We start from the raw sequence: 16,665 nt of genomic DNA on the forward strand, positions 1-16,665 counted from the left end.
GACCACCTCACCCCTAGACTGCCTCCCCATTTCCACTCCTCTTTGAACTACGCTGCCCTGTCCAGGCTGGCTCAGCAAAACTGTACCAGTTCCACTCCAAGAAAGTCCATGGAGGAGGGAGGATTTGCTTCAACAGAAGTGCTATTTCTTCCATGATAATGAACTGGAATAACTTGGGATTTTCATTCTACTTCACTGTAAAAGGAGTTCCCTTAGAAGCCAGTCCAGCTGTTGGTACTGATCTGAACAGAATCGCATGACTGTGACTTCGGAAGAAATGCAAATGGGCAGTTTCAGCGCTACGAGATTGGGAATGCATTTAGCCGTCATGACAGATCAACATTCATGAGGCTGGGCTGTCACCATGTGAGGCAGTATAATAGAATGTGGCATCACTCCTCAGAGTTTCTGTTTTCTTCCCCTGCTACATGACATTTTATCTATTAAATAGGGTTAAGGGCCCTCTTGTCACAAGGATTAATACAGAAAATCTACATCAAAGAGGCCTTTGCCCTTTTATTTCTTGGAAAGTTTCTCTCAGTGTGGTTTAGAAGTGAAGCAGAAGAGAGCGGTGTAAAGAAACAGAGAGGCCTACGAAGGGGCAGAGCTTCAGTAACCATGTTCTATGATGGAAAATAGACAAGGTAGATTATTCAGCTCTCACATGAATTTGGCAGCACTTGTCTCCCCTGCTGATCTAACAGAGAGAGTTCAGGCCCTGGGCCTGGATCAGCTATCTAGTGGTAGAGGCTACTGTCACTACAGGCCACAAGTTGGGTACCCCTATAATGTTCTTGAATGTTTTCTTTTTCCCTTGAGCATCTCAGCAGCCAAATGATTCCATTTACATTAATGCCCCCCCCCTCTCCTCTCTCTCTCTCTCTCTTTTCAGGCTTCCCAGACTGAGCTTCATCCCCAGGAGGGTTACCCCACAAGCTCCTGTAGCCTTAATCAACATAAACCTTCAGCCCAGCAGCCAGGTGCCACAGTACGGTTCGTTTACAAGGTAAGTACATACGAGAAGTGACAAGTCCAGAATTAGTAATGCAATTCTTCTGTCATTTTTATCATTGGACCCTGCAGGGAGGATCTGATTAAATGGATGTTCAAACTCTTTGCATTAATGTGCACCCAATTTTAATTTGCATTTCATTAACAGCACAAAAAGCTTAATTTTATTATTTGCTGTTGGAAAGCAGATCTCTGCTAACAAGCAGCTACACACAGTTGCTAAAATATGATATGAGTGACTTTATCTGGTATCTCTCTCCTTTTCTTTCTTTTCCCTTTCTCCCCCAGTATTTAACTTCAGTTTCTGTTCTGCTTGTCATAAAGTGCAACATCTAAGTCATCTCCCAAACTAATTTACTTCACATATTGTTTTGTCTTCTAGAGCCTTCATGCAAGACTAATGGACCCTGAGCCTAAGTGATCTCTAAATGCCCCATGTAGTTTCAGTTAAACACAAAGTAGATCATGTTTAGAAGTAAAAGGTCCAAACTGGGTGTAGCTGTTTCTGGGGGATGGAGCACTGATTATGATTCAGAAGACCCGAATTCCTATTCTTTCCCAACCTTTGTTTGTCTTGTCCATTTACACTGTGAGCTCTTTGAGACAGGGACGGTCTCTGACAATATGTTTGCGCTGCACATGGCACAATGGGGCTTTGATCTTGGTTGGGGCCTCTAGTTGCTTCAGTAACACAAAAATAAATAGTATTTCAGGAGTTCAGCCAAAGCTAATAAATTAATCCACAAAACAAATTCTATTATGAGATTTAGAATTATATGTTTAATCACCCCCAAATAAGGAAATGACAGTGCAAGTACCCATTACAAGACACATCTTATATACATGATCTCATTTCTCAAACAGTGCAATATAATACAATATTGTTTTGTTTATTTTCTGGTCTTAGATACACACTGGGAGCATTCTGTTTTCTCTTTCTTATATGCTTATACGATTGTCATTATTATAATGGTCCAGGGTCTGAGAATTTTATTATCCCTGTGCAACTGGAGTAAGTATTTTAATAATTTATGGCATTTAACCACTGGCTAAATGAGTTGCATAAGAGTGCTGATAAAAGACTGCTCTTAATTTCCTGGTCCCAGTCATGTGACTAGGGCTAGGGTTATCAAAGGCTAACCCATGTCACATGGCAGGGATTGCTATTTACTGACTTTGGTGGATACTCCTACAGGTTAAAATCATTGAAATGGAAATTGGGTTTACCTGTCAAACTTTATGTGCCCAGCACTTGGTGCATTGTAGTTTCCATATAAACAGATGGGAGCCATGTATTGTTGAAAACTCTGAGTCCAGCCAGAATGCCCACTGGAACAGCAGATGTAGCGGAGCAATATTTAGTCCAAACGCCAGAAAGGTACACTGATGGGGGGTGGGGTGGGATGGGGGTGAGTCTGTGCGTCAAGCTTGTAGTTTTATTTTATGTTCATCTTAAGACTTAAATAAAAGGTTTTCTTGCAGTACACATAGAGGGAACCTTAAACTGGAAACCCCATGGAGTGAAATGTCTTACAACATAAAGAAAGGACTCCAGCGTTTCAAAGTCCTTGAATTATTTAAAATGCAGAAGACAAAAAGTGGGGATTAAGAAGATCTGATATACTCTCCAGACTGCAATATCAATTATACATACTTAAACTCTTCAAACCTTGTTTGTAAGATTAAGAATTTACCATCGAACTAAAACATTAATTACAAGGTTTTCCCATTAAGACTCATAGGTCTTTTTAGTTTTATTATTACTTGATCTTTTCTCATTCTACTGAAATCCTAACGTCTTGAAAGCATTCTCCCATCACTGCTGAAGTGATTTTGGTAGTAATATCCCCTTTACTGGCACCAAAAAGCTTATATTAGGGAGGTCTATAGGGAAGATCTTCTCTATAACAAAAAACAAACAAACAAACAAACAAAAAAACCCCAATAGATATAAAGTATTTATTTTCATAACATATTATCTAAAGTAAGCATGTTGGCTTACAGAGGGAGATTAGATAAGGAACAGTGTGGTGGATGTTTTTAAATCATGTACAGTAATCTATTGTACTTATTTTTAAAAATGTAGTGAGTGCAATATGAGCTATGTATGTATCTAAATGGCCTAATTCTTCACTGCCCTGAACCTTGCTTTGTCATTTATACATGAGCAAAGTGGGTGCACAATGATGACAAATTACTGCCCTTCATATTCCAGGATAGGTTCCTGGGTTAGTGGTTCTGTTGTGTGGTGTGTGGTTGCTGGTGAGTATTTGCTTCAGGTTGGGGAGTTGTCTGTAAGCAAGGACTGGCCTGTCTCCCAAGGTCTGTGAGAATGATGGGTCGTCTTTCAGGATAGGTTGTAGATCCTTGATGATGCATTGGAGAGGTTTTAGTTGGGGGCTGAAGGTGATGGCTAGTGGCGTTCTGTTATTTTCTTTGTTGGGCCTGTCCTGTGACTTCTGGGTTAATCCTGGATGCATATGCTGAATGCTTCCACTAGCCGGACTGTGGGGGCAATTAAGCACATAAACAAGTTTAAATTAAACTGCAGTAGGGTGTAGACACCCAATACCAGGATTGGCAGAGCAGTCTCCCTGACTACAGCAAAGCCCAATGCAGACTTGTTCGGGAAGCCTTGAGGGACCAACTCTGGTGATTTAAATAATTTCCCAAAAGAAGGCTCTTTTATGAGGCATTTAGGCTGGCTAGCTTTAGAAGCCATTTCTTTTCAGAGAAGGAATAGAGATGGAGGATTCTCTGCTCCTTGAAGTCTTTAAACTACGATTTGAGGACTTCAATAGCACAGATATAGGTGTGAGGTTTTTTGCAGGAGTGGTGGGTGAAATTCTGTGCCCTGCGTTGTGCAGGAGGTCAGACTAGATGATCATAATGGTCCCTTCTGACCTAAATATCTATGAATCTATGAATGAGGATGATATTGTCTGGAAAACATCTCTTTCTGAAGTGTAAACCAGAAGCAATGTTCTGAAGTTGGAATGATGTTGGTATAAAGGAGACCAGAATCATTCTCATAGTCTCTAGTGTTGCTCTGCCCTTTTGAACAGTACAGTCGCCTGTTCATATTTTCACTCAGAAATAGTGTTTTGTTCTTTGGTAGAAATTGTTGACCTGTTATGTTTCCAGTTATTCCCTGTGGAACTGGCAAAAAGAATGTGCTCATGAAAGAAATACAGATTGAGAATTATTGCGTAGAATATTAAATAGAACATTGGGACATCAACAAAAGTAGAAAATAGAAATTTAAGGCCATTTCTAATAAACTAGTTGAATATAAAAATAAGTGTTAAAAAACTACTTTAAGCACAATTCATGGAGATAAATTCCTCCTCTCAGGTACCATGGGGGGTGTAAAAGGAGAAGAGGATTGCTTCAGTGTTCTTCAGTAGTTATAAGCAAAGCAAGATCAGAAATTAGGATATTCAAAGCTGAACCCAGCTACCCCCTCCATAAGCACTAGTTCAGTTTCAAAGGCTTTCTTAGTTCCAATATATTATTAGGATGGAAGACCTATGAATTCCAAAGCACATTTACGAAGGATTGCTGCTTCACAGCTGGTGATCACCAAAAGCTTCAGTGGCATGAAAAGGTCAGTGATGGACATAAACGGCATATCCAGGTAGACCACCTTAAAGACCTAGCCTGAGATCAATCCGAATGGTACTCAATCTCCAAGGAAGCAATGTCCCTTTGGGATTTGCCATGATTATGATGACAACAGGTAATCTAGAACTTGGGGATGTATTTTCAACTCTTCCACTAATTTGCTGTTTGATCTTGGATAAACAAATTGGTGTGTATTAATGCTACTTAACTAGGTTACAGTGGGGCTTTGAGGGTTAATTAGTGTTGCAAAGCTACATTAAATCCTTAGATGAAAAGCACAGTATAAGTGCAAAATAAATAAAAAGCACAAACAGTATGCAGTTTTATGGTTGGGCAGCTTTTTCTGCTACCATATGATTACATCAAATGTTGATCGTATATACAAACATTGGTACTTCTGATTTTCAGGCTGGTGGAGGCTAACAGCTATTAATGTACTTAAAATTTATATGTAGTGTAGGGGTAGGAAGAGATTCTCTGAAGAGCTTTTAAGATGAATTAACAGCTGTTGCTTTTACAATTCTACGAGGAAGCTGGCACTAATTATTCTGATGAGCATGGAACTCCAGCTTAGTCTCAATTGCACTGGTTATTGTAAGTGACAGTCTATAGTAGCCCCCAGGATTTCTTTTGACCTACAGAGACCTTTAAAATCTTGATCTGAGCTGTTGCTTTCAGATTTTGTTACCCTGCACACCTTCCTTTCGTAAGCATATGGTCAACTTATATAGCCTGCGTCCCATATCTTACTGTGCCTCAAATGTGCCAGCAGACTTGTTGCTGCATTCTGTGCAATCTACAACCAGCAGATGAGCACTGGTGGATGGAAATTACAGTAATTGAGCCTCGTAGTCACAAAGGGTTAACTCTGGGTTAAATGGCATAATAATAGTAAGTCTGATCAAATAAATACACTGGCAAAACAAGATTTATAAATGGTTTCTAATTGATGAAAAATTGGAAATAAGAAAGTCTTAAACTGATACTTATTGTACATTCACACATCATCCTTGCCAAATTTTATGCTTGTATCTCAAAATCTGATGGCATTGTGTGCTGCCAGCTGAACTCCGTGAGTGAGCAACACAGACTTGTTTCAGGGGAGAAAACAAGGCTGCAGCTTTATCAAGAATGAACAACCCGGCAGACATATGGGACAGGCAGGCTGTTACTGCTTAGCATGGTTCTCTTTAAATCGGTGGAGGCTCAGAGGCTTCACCTTCTCCATTCAGGCATTGAGGCCTCAAAATGAGCCCCAGTACCAACCCTCCCTCCCTGTATAGGTGGTAAGGCCTCATCAGAGACAACATCTTCTTTACTTCACTAAAGTCTGATTATTAGTGCCATCTCTAGGGTGGCCTGACCACAGGGAACACCATCTCCACAGATGTACCAAGACCCACCTCAGATAACATCATCTCTGTTGAGGTACCAAAGTGTATTACAGGCAATACTCTCTCTGCTGAGGCGCCCTTGCCATGACCACTCCCTGTACATAGGCCTCCCATAGGCATTTGCCCTCACTGAGGTTCTCTTATGTAAGAGCTGTGACATCAGGCAGGTGCACCTCCTACACATCTGTGGATGGAGCTCTGCCCCAGGCCTACATGGTACCTCCATGCAGCTAGAGGGGGCTAGCCACATCCTGCCCGCTCCACCCTCAAAGTGGATACTCTGGGCTGCATGGGGATCTGCCTGCAGCTCATTATTGCAGTAATCTTTATAAATCGGTGTGCATTTTTTCCTTATGTTTAAGCCCCCTAGCTGGTGTGTCTTTGAGTTGTCTAAGGGCCATGGCTGGACACGATGACCCTCTGTCTGTCTAGCTATGATATGAAATAACAAAGCAGTTAAAACATGTCTCAGGCTTATCTAACTCATAATTAGGATGATTCTGTAACCATGATTTTGTGACTAAAACTTATTAATAATAATTAATAATTAGCATACTATAATTGTATTCATAAAGCATCTCCCTCCCAAGACACTTGGGATGCTGTAGAACATAATGAAAGCAAATTACAATACAATAAACAATTAAGGTAAAAATGTAAATCTGGCAATTAAGTTAAAAGACATAACCCTGTTATTCCTTTGTCCATCAACAAATCAAGCTAGCCAGAACGTACATGCTAATATGGTACTTTAACACGTCCATGAATGAATGATAGCATCATAAATAATGTCAGATTATCATAGCTGCTGTTTATATCATACAAAACAGAAGCAGGATTATCATAAGTAATTTACATGATCATAAGATGGAAGCATTAATACAAATTTTACTGAATTGATGCCTATACTTGGTTTTTAAAGCCTACATAGTAACCTCAAATTTGTCCTGAGGAAGGGGCAGCTCATAGTTACACTGTTCCAGGAACACAATGGGGAATGAATTCTGTGACTGTAAAAGGCATAAATTTGTTCCTTAGATCCCATCTTGCTCCAAGGGGGCAGTAATTAGCTACTGCCCTTGGCCAGCAGTAGACTACTCCCTGTGGCCAGCACTCTGGAGGGGTGGAATCAAGGATCCTGCTCTTCCCCACTCTCTCTTTCTCCACTTGCATTGTATCTGTTTATCTTACCTTATTCTCTCTAGGTGGTTGAGTTAGGAGAGGAACAACCTTAGGATATTCAAAAGCACCTAAGTGACTTGGGAGCACAAGCTGACTTTGATTTGGATTTCTGCTCCTGAACCACTTAGGTGCTTTTGAAAAGCTTACCCATAATTGCTTTAAAATACATCTCTCTATAGTATATTCATGTAAAATGCATCTTTATATTTAGGAGTGTTTTGCCAATAAACCTTTCAAAGGAAGTAAAGTTTATTTTTAAATATATTGCAATGTATGGTCTGGGTTAATAATTAATAATAGTAACAACAATAATTAAAAATAAAAAGTAGAGTATGGAGGGAAGCTCATTCTGTCTAAATACATTTGCAACTTTATTTGGATTAGAGAAAAAAAAGAGTTGAATTAAGAAATCAATAGAACACCAGTGCTACAAGATTTGGTGCGACTTACAACTTTGAGATAAACCAAGCATGGATTAACTACAGCAAGGCTAAGATTCTGAAAACATGGGAATAAAATATAATAATTTATTTTACAATCAAGACTGAAAAATATACTTTCTCCAATATTCAGTGTTCTAATTTAGCAAAGGAAAGCTTTTACATGGTTGTCGTTGCCAAGGTAACCACTGCCTTCATATCCATGTGTTCAGCATATGTGTACCACTTTATCTTTTAGCTCTCAGAGGCAATATCATGGCACTGCATTTGGGAAATGATTTTAAAAAAAAAAGCGTATAAAACCTCTTAACATCTAGAAGATTCATTAAATGATCTCACTCAAGAGAAGCTTAAATTATTCTTTTTGGGCTCTTTTATGCTGAGGCTGTGAATGTGACTGAGTCCTTGTTATCTCTTCAAGCTCAGCATGGGGCTGTAAAAGGGAAAAAAGGAAAAAAATAAACAAATCAATATCAATATATTTTTCAATATGTGTGCATAATTATAAAATTGTGTGTGGCCCCTCATAGATATACAGATGGTTTTATATGTACACACACATGTGTGTGTATGTATAGCTTGGACTGGCAAAACAAATCCATTTGGTTGACCTAAATGGTCTTACACCTTTGATCGCTGCACTGGCTAATACACTGTAATCCCAAATTCTACTGACTGCCCAGGCACTGACTGAAGCCAGGTCACATGATCCTGTGATTTAAAACAAAGAAACCACCATGATAGGTTAATTCTGATACTGTAGCACATTGTGGAAACAAAAGATTCAAGCCTTGGTCCATTTGGCAATGAGTGAAAATTTTGCATTTATGCATGGGCACAAGAAAGGCTAAAAGCCAAAGTGTCTAAAATGGCCATTAGTTTTGGCCATTGGTTGCTTTTGCTTTTGGGAGCCCAACTTGAGACACCCTAGGCCTAATTTTCAGAGACGCCAAGCACCTGCAGCTCTTATTAACTTCAGTTGGATTTGTAGGTGCATGGAACTTCTAGAAATCATCTCCCAGGTGTCTACGGTTCACCCCCAAAGTGAAACACTCCAAATTAGCCAACTCTCGAAAATTTTATTATAGGTGTAGTCTTCTGCACTGGATGGAAGTAAGTTTTAGACCCCCTCTGCACTATATTCTTACTGTCTAGTAAACTGGGTAAAAAGGTGTGTGCACCGAACATGGACATATCTGACTTTACATCTCATTGCACCTTTCGTTCAGCATTCGGGGCATTATTATTTTACTTGCTGCTTTTGAGGTTTCTGAGCGTTCCCTGTAAAAAAGAAATAATTGCAGAGAAATAAAAGTATAACAGTTCAAACTGTCTTTACGTTTTATAGTTATAGCTGCAAAATTGTTTCCATTATAATTCTGTTCTGCCCCATCTGACCTTTTCAAAATAGTCACCTATTGGTGTGTAACTTTCTATACAGGGTCCAATTTTTTCAGTCTTTTTTTTTGCCCTACAGCCTGTGCAAAACTTGGGCCAGCCACATGCTTCTTGAAGCAAATGGAAAGACCCCTGATTGACTTCAGTGGTCATTAGATCAGACCCATTATGAGTTAAGTCTGAATGAACAATAATTACACTTTCCCCCATATTTAGAAAAAAATGCTCAGTTGCTTTTTTCCCTAACTTGGTTACCTGGAAAATGGTGGAAGTGTGAAAACTAGCATCAATCAGTGATTAGCTCACATGGAGGAACAGTGCAAAGGGTGAAGCAGATGTTTTTGAGTTAACTGGGAACATATGGAAATTGCATAGTGAACATGTCCAATCCATAATTTTTAAAGTCTAGGGCCTTCTCCAAAGCCTGTGGAAATTAATAGAAAGAATCTCAAGTATTTCAGTGGGCTCTGGGTCTGACCCCTAGAGATGCACACTTTTAGCTAGGTTAATAGCATACATGTGGGGTCCTTGGACATAGTCACTTCTTAACACTCAAACTTAACATTGGTGAGCCTGCTGTATTGCAGATAAAGTTTATCTGAATGTGTGATTGCTATTCAGATTTCCACAACTCACTGCCTTAAAAGTCAGGGAAATTTTAAATAGATGAGTGAGTGACAGAATTTGGGACTGGATGACAGGGGATGGATCACTGAAAAATTGCCCTGTTCTGTTCATTTCCCCTGAAGCACCTGGCCCTGACCACTGTCAGAAGACAGGATACCAGGCTAGTTGGACCATTGGTCTGACCCAGCATGGACATTCTTATGTACTTCCCAGCAGCCATTTCTTTGACCTTCTCTACCCCAGTTGGACAGTAGATCCTGAGACCAATGAATTCCCCATTTTTCACAGAAGAATTGGTTGAAGGTCATCTGCCTACTCTGAAACTCCATCTGGAACACAGGTGAAGTTGGTTTCTTATCTGACTATGACTGGTGCAAATCAAGAGTAACTCCCTTGAAGGCAGTTTGGTTACATGAGCATAAATGGGATCAGAACGGGACCCATGGCTGGAGTTATTCCTGATGTGCACTGAAGTAACAGAAAAAAATATGACTGTGGCAGGGTGGCATTGGCTTGTTAAGAGGGAAAGAGTGTACCTGAGACTAGTCAGCTGAGCCCCTGTTGGGCTTAAGAGAAGACACGTGGGCCCCAGAGGGAAGGAGACTGGGTGAGTCAAGTCTGAGAGTTAGTCAGGAAAGAGGCAGAGAGCGCCCAGACATGGGGCTCTCACAGCCTGAGAGTGAGCAAGGGAGTATGGGAATAGGGAGACAGGCCAGAAGCCAGAAGGCCTGAGTAGTGGGAGGAGTCATCTTTGGTGCAAGGGGAAGGCCAAGGGGAGCACCCCGTGATCACTGTCCCATACAAGGGGCAGGGAGACGGAAAGTACCCAGCAGGAATGTGAGCCTTTCATCAAGCCTGGGAGGAGTGAATGCTGTTTGCCTTATTGCTTTGTTTGAACTTTTGAACTCTGGGAGTGGACTCTGGGGGAGAGCCTGAAAGCCATCTGAAGGATGCTCGAGAAGACAAAGAGCCTGGAGTCACAGGAGAAAATGGAGCCTGAATCTTTTCAATTATGGTATTGAGCTTTGTGTTGTGATTTGAGGTGTGATATTAATAAATTACCCTGTAAAATGGAAGGTATTAGCCTAAGAGTGTTGGAGAAATAGTCATGAGGAGCCCTGAGCAGGGGAAACTGAGGATGGGTTACTTGCAGAGCCTCCCCATGCTGTGAGGGGGTGCTCTGAGATGGTGACCCCATGAGAGAGGCCCGTTATTATTTTGCCGTTTGTGTCTGTTACTTATATATAGGCTCCATACACACAGGGTTCTTTTGTATAACTCATATTTATTAAGCTCTCAGACTTATGCCCTAAAGACTTGCAAGGGCTAGTCTACGCTGGCAACGCTAAAGCGCTTTAACGTGCCTTGTGTGGTCACAGCACAGTGATGGGAGAGAGCTCTCCCAGGGCTCTAAAAAACCCACCTCTATGAGGGAGAGTGGCTGCCAGCACTGGGGCATTGTCTACACTGGGGCTTTACAGCGCTGCAACTTGAAAAAACTGTAAGGTTTTTTCAGTTGCAGCGCTGCTAATTGCCAGTGTAGACAAGCCCTTGTCAAAATAGTTATTTTTTTATATGCTGAGATTTTCTCTGTTTTTCTATTTCTTACCATACATCAATTATAGAAATTATATATAGGGCTGGAAGGGAACTTGAGAGCTCATCAAGTCCAGCCCATGCGTTGAAGCAGGACCAAGTAAACCTAGACCACCCCGACAGATGCTTGTCCAACCTGTTTTTAAAAACCTCCAGTGTTGGGAATTCTACAATCCTCCTTTGGAAACTTATTTCAGAGCTTACCTACGCTTATAGTTAGAAAGCTTTTGCTAATATCTAACCTAAATCTCCCTTGCTGCAGATTAAGCCCATTCCTTCTTGTCTTACCTGTGGACATGGAGAACAATTGATCACCATCCCCTTTATAATAGCCCTTAGCATATCTGAAGACTGTTATCAGGTCCCCCTCAGTCTTCTTATCTCAGGACTAAATATGCCCAGTTTTTTTAACCTTTCCTCATAGGTCCAGTTTTCTAAACCTTTTGTCATCTTTGTTGCTCTACTCTGGACTCTCTCCAATTTGTCCACATCTTTCTTAAAGTGTGGCATCCAGAATTGGTCACAGTACTCGAGCTAAGGCCTCGCTAGTGCTGAGTAGCTCCGGACAATTGCCTCCTGTATCTTACATATGTCACCCCTGTTAATATACCCCAGAATAATATTAGCCTGTTTTGCAACTGGATCATGCTTTTGACTCGTATTCAATTTGTGATCTGCTATACCTTCCAGATCCTTTTCAGCAGCCCTCCCACCTATCCAGTTATTTCCCATTTTGTAGATATGCATTTGATTTTTTTCCTTCCTAATTGAAGTACTTTGCACTTTTCTTTATTGAATTTCATCTTGTTGACTTTAGGCCAATTCTCCAATTTGTCACAGTCATTTTGAATTCTAATCCTGTCCTGCAAAGTGCTTGCACTGCCTACCTGCTTGGTGTCATCTGCAAATGTTATAAGCATATTCTTCACTCTATTATCCAAGTCATCAACGAAAATATTGACAAGTACCGGATACAAGCCTGACCCCTATAGAGCCCCACTAATTTAGCTCTTCCAGTCTGACAGTGAACCATTGATAACTGCTTGTTGAGTATGGTCTTTCAACTTGTTTTGCACCCAATATATAGTAATTTCATCTAGACCACATTTCCCGAGTTTGCTTATGAGAATGTCATGTAGGGCTATATCAAAAGCCTTACTAAAAATCAAGATTTATCATGTTCACTGCTTCCCTTCTATACATGAGACCCGTAACCCTGCCAAAGAAGGAAATTAGCCTGGTTTGACAGGACTTGTTCGAGACAAATCCATGCTGGCTATTCCTTATAATCCTATAAAACCTGTAGGTGCTTACAAATGATTGTTTAATAATTTGTTCAGTACCTTTCCAAGTAGGCCGACTGGTTTATAATTCCCTGGGTCCCCGTTTTTCCACTTAGTTGTGCACACAAACCTTCCCATAACCATGGACTTCTATTTCTCTATGTAAATCCTTCCCCATGCCCTCCTCTCCTTATATTTCACAATGTACTGGCTTGTGTGATAAAAAACTCATTTAAGTCATTATTCTGTGCATAGAGATGTGCCTTTCATTTAATTCATATTGAATATTCCTTCTACTTGATCTTTTGACTTTTTCTTATTTTTGATAACATATGTCTTGTCTGAGATCGTTGTTTCTAAAGAGTTGTCAACGTTTATCTTCTCTGAATCATCCTTGTATTTATTAATCTCTGAAAGATTTAAGTATTTGGATTGATAATCTGCCTCTATTTTACTTGGAGTTAGTCAGTGCTTCATATCCTGGATGGTCCAATTGAGTGAGCCTGCTCACTCATTTGCTATCCTGTTTGCTCTTTGGTTTATTTTTTTGGTGAGCAGGTGATGGAGGAGTCATTCAGATATTCCTGGCTATTGAACAGTGCTTAAAGTGGTCTGGAAAAAGTATGTATGTGCACGCAGGGGGAGGGGGAGTCCTATCATAATCTGGGAACAGCAACTTTGGTAAGACTGTGCTAAAGGCCACCTCTCAAGCGACCAGCATTAATTTTTAAAAAATGTCTGTTGCTGGGTTTATGACCCCTTACACTCCTCCCCCCCATATCCACACTTTAAGTACTGTCACTATGTGTCTGATTTTCAGGGCTGTGATTTCAGTTGGGGTTGCAGGTGCTCAGCACCTTTGAAAACTAGACCTTAAGAGTTGCATATGTTTTGCCAGAATTACTGAAGTTATAGCTAGCAAACTGACTGTAATATTATGTAACAATGTATGTGTTTATGTTTATTCTCCTCCATTGACCTCCATATTTAACTTGCTTAATGTACAACTCAAGAGCCTCAAAGCTGGTTCAGTCCTCAAAGCTCATTGATAGGACTCAAATATACCCACAGAGAGAATGTACTGAATAAGAAAGAGGGTTCCATTTTGGAAGTTGTGGTTCTGCTGTAATCCCACTTTAAACCCTGAAATTATCAACAGATGGGGCATTGCGTGGGAAGCTGACCAAAAGTTTGTTGTGCTAGGAAAATTTGAAAGTGCGTGAGGTTTATTAAGTCCTTTTATTACCGTTTGAGATATCAAGTGTGCCAAGCCCCAAAGAGAAGATAAATTTAAAGTTGACACACACTTCGTAAGGTCATTTGAAATAGGGTGGGAATGCCACTTGCTCTTAGTCATCATAATGGAAAAATCAAGCTATAATGAGGTCCATAATACACAGTGAAAACAAAGTTAGGAGAAAATATTTACAGAGTTTCCTGTGTTAGCCTTTTGCTGCATTTGTCTATTTATTTGATTTTCAGTATAATCATTTATAGTCCAAATTTTTACACTCCCTTTCTGTCAGTTTTGCTACCAAGTGCAACTGAGCATCAGCATTAATTAGCAGTGAGCGGGGGCTGATTTAAAATCCAGGTGCTGAGCAATTTAAGAAGCATCAGTTCCCTGCAGTGAAGCAATTAGTCCCTGGAGTTTCTTTTTGTCCTTATCATGCCATGAATTCTGCTCAAGTTAAGTGTACACACACTACTGCTTATTACCTAGATGTAAGCAGAGTCTGAATGAGCTCTCCCCTGACATCTAGTGGTGAGCTGTGGAAAGGAGCTGATCTTGTTTGCTTGTCACAGCCACCCTGCCTAGGTGCTCAGCATGATGGGATTGCTTGCCCAAGTGATCACTTGTGGCTGGTGTTGGATCCCAGTTTCCTTTTGCTTATTGGGTCAGGAGTAATAAAGGATTGTTATCCTTATTGTGTGAACCGAAGGCAGCAGAACTGTACCAGGCATACCCCAATGGAGGGACTCACCCTCAACTGAATGGCACTTGCTAGGCATGGGACATGGGTTCCAAAGCCTATAAGTTGAGAGATAGAGTGGGGGCTAGTAGTTGGTGGTGTGGGCCTGGTTTAAGGGCCACAGACACAATTTGACCTTTCCTCTCTCCATGGTATAACAAAAGAGCTAATTTAGACTCAATTAAGAGTCTTGTTACATACTGCAGAGACCTAGTAGTATTAGACCTACTTTGGGACAGCGTCTCTATTGTAAGAGACTGCTCAGTGTGCACCAGCAGTGAGGCTCCCCCACTAACCGCTGAAATCACTGACAGTGTGTTAAGTGGTGGGCCCTGAAGACATCTTGGCTGATGGAGAGACGCAGCAAGTGGCTAATAGGGCCGCTGGCGGAGAGGTGTGGTGAGAGGGCCAGAGCAGAGCCCCACAGAGAGGCTGATGGGGCGATGAGCTGGTGCCCAAGCAGTGGAGCGTGTAAGGTGCCTCCTTACCCCACCTTCCGCCCAAGGTGGGAGGTGAACTCTGCGGATGAACCTCAGAACTCTGGGGCTGCACTGGCCAAGGACAGCAACTGTGAGTGGGGTGCAGAGAAGGGACGTGCACATTAAAGGAACTTCTTGTTTGTTGGACTTAAGACCCTGAGGGGAAAAGGACACTGCCCAACTTACTTGGGAGTGGGTCTTTTGCTCATGGTTTGTGTTTATGAACCCTAGTTGCTGTGTTTTTGCAAATTAATGCTGAGTTAATTCCATGCTTTTATTAAACATTTTTGCTGAACTCAGACTTTGTACTTGTGAGAGGAGAAGTATTGCCTCTTAGAGGCACCTAGGGGGTGGTGTGTAATTGTCCCAGGTCACTGGGTGGGGGCTCAAGCCAGTTTTGTGTTGTATTGGTGAAAAGGAACCCCATGATACTTAACCCGGCCATTGTTGCTGCTGGCTCCACCTGGCAGAAGGGTAACATAAACCAACCAAACCCAGCTTTCCCTGCTGCAAAACTTCAAAGGAGAGACAGAAACTTTCCTTTACATTTTTATTTTTAAAGAGTTTGAGGTTTTACTTCTCACTCCATCTTCAGACTAGTTTTCTCAGGTATAAAGCACAGGTATATTGTGGCTTCACACTTTTTTTTTTTTTTTTTTTTTGCTGGGTGGAGGGGGGCGGGCTGTGTCTCACATCTCTGGTCCCCACCATATTAATTAGGGATGGCAAAATCTCCAAACTTTTGCAGTTCAAGTTCTGTATGGATAAACAGGCCAAAGTCCAGGAACTCATCTGGACCTCTCTTCTGCAAAGTGGGCAGAAGCTTGTTCTCTGGTACCATTCTAATATGTGGTACATTTTGCTTCTGATCCTAACTGTAATCAATAACATCTGTATTTCTGGGTTATTTAAGTTTTTGAGTCTCTGAGTGCTTTTGGATCAGATGCTGTTAGAAACTTGGGCAAAAGTGAAGGGAAAAGGACACATTGTCTTGTGTTATGCAAACTTCTTTTATCCATTCCTTGTTTTAAAATCATCGCTTCCACCGCATTTTCCAAGGAGAACTGGATTGAACTCTCTTGCAGCTCCTTACTGGGATTGCTGTCGAGCTGCATGAGACAATTCGCTCCTCCCAGGAATAAATATTAGAGCTGTGTGAAATGTTCACAATGAAGTCCAAAGCCTGAAGAAACTCGACTGGGTTTCAAATCTCATTAAAATCTTAAAACAGACTAGATCCACAAAAGGTTCAGAAACCTTCTGAGTGAACAGAGGCCCACTTTCACTGATCTATGGGAAATGTTATGATTTTTGTGTTAAAATCATGCAACATTTGTAGTTTTCATGGTTCTGCTTAGAGCTGAGAGAACTACTAATAGCTTAATTATCTGATCTTGCATTTTTAATCTTTCCAAATTAGGCACAAAGAAACTTTGATTTTTTTTTTTTTAACAAATGTTTGCTTTCAAAACTTCTTTATGACCAGTGTTTCAGATTAGGTTACTTGGCCCCTAAATATTAACCATAAAATTAGCTTGTTCATGCTAATGACATTCTCTACTTTGTTTTTAATAGATGTACTCTGAAGCTCAAATTTTAAAATTGCTGCTCCCCGAGCTTTCTTTCTTCATTGAATGTGCCAGTTACTCTTTTAAGTA

The 16,665-nt window shown here is 40.8% G+C and overlaps 1 long non-coding RNA gene across 3 annotated transcripts in view; it reads left to right on the forward strand.

Moving 5' to 3' along the window:
* LOC125640364 (uncharacterized) overlaps positions 1 to 16,665 on the forward strand; it is a 149,123-nt gene that overhangs the window by 117,971 nt on the left and 14,487 nt on the right. For 2 of the 3 annotated variants that reach the window (XR_007357774.2, XR_012669337.1), the window contains exon 5: positions 893 to 1,006. This is a non-coding gene — a long non-coding RNA (uncharacterized LOC125640364). Of the gene's footprint in view, positions 1 to 892; positions 1,007 to 1,393; positions 1,727 to 16,665 lie in introns of those variants that run through there. The other variant, XR_012669338.1, reaches the window with a different exon arrangement.

The sequence above is a fragment of the Caretta caretta genome, chromosome 7, assembly GCF_965140235.1.
Source record: "Caretta caretta isolate rCarCar2 chromosome 7, rCarCar1.hap1, whole genome shotgun sequence".
Taxonomy (NCBI): Eukaryota; Metazoa; Chordata; order Testudines; family Cheloniidae; genus Caretta; species Caretta caretta.